The sequence below is a fragment of the Centruroides sculpturatus genome, unplaced genomic scaffold (assembly GCF_000671375.1).
Source record: "Centruroides sculpturatus isolate CEXI.00-Female unplaced genomic scaffold, Cexi_2.0 scaffold3686, whole genome shotgun sequence".
Classification (NCBI taxonomy): Eukaryota; Metazoa; Arthropoda; class Arachnida; order Scorpiones; family Buthidae; genus Centruroides; species Centruroides sculpturatus.
In genome coordinates, this window is record NW_019387802.1 from 1 (window position 1) to 903 (window position 903).

Sequence of the window (903 nt, forward strand, 5' to 3'; positions counted from 1 at the left end):
GGGGTTACTTCCACCACGCGGTCTGCTACCTCCGCTGCTTTGTCTACGTCGAGTGGGGTAATGGCGGCTAGGATGAATTGGACAGAAGTCGGAAAGTGTTGTATGAATAATTCTAGTATAACTGCAATTCCGGGATTTGAAAATTTTCCGCCCTACCGGGATTTGAAAATTTTCCGCCCGACGCTTTAGAACACGTAGTAGTTTGGAGGGTTTGCGATCTCCTAGCTGTTCTCGGGCCAATAGTTTTCGTAGCTCCTGTTGAGACGATTCGCCGGATCGTTTAATAAGTTCCACCTATATGTGACCGTACGGGTCTGTACGGTCCAGAGAAATAATAATGTCTCTAACCGTTGATGCGACTTCCGGTAGTAAATGGGCCACTACGTAGTTGAACTTTGTGGCACTTTCCGTGATAGGCTTTGGCGATCCTAGCGCAAATGTGCTTTCGCACATGTGGAACCATAAGGCTGGGTCGGAAAAGTTGTATGGAGGGATTTTTACAGCTCCAATCTCGGCCATGATCTGACGACTGAGGTCTTGAGAAAAGGTAGTAAACGACGTACCTGATGAAGGTTCCAATGGTAGTTCTTTGTCGAATTATGTTCTAAGTCCGGCTCACCAATGTGGTTTTGGCGTGGTGGTTGCTTTTATCCTTAGTCGCTGTGAGTGGAAGAAACGAACGAGACGAGATCGTAACAAAACTAAACTTTTATTGTTCTTCTCGCGTACTAGGTACAGCACATGTCTCGACGACGCGGCTAACAAAGGACAACTGGTTTTTCGACCGTCTTTGTGTAGTGAGTTCGAATTTATTCCAGGAAGTGGTGACTCATATGCCCGGGGGTAATTGCTTGTCTTTTACAACCGTTAAGGATACAGATGTGAAAGGCGGCGTTCGCCACA

The 903-nt window shown here is 46.7% G+C and overlaps 1 pseudogene; it reads right to left on the reverse strand.

The window, feature by feature from the left end:
* Positions 1-8: 8 nt before the first annotated feature.
* On the reverse strand, positions 9-892 carry LOC111616640 (annotated as a pseudogene).
* Between the last annotated feature and the right edge of the window lie 11 nt (positions 893-903).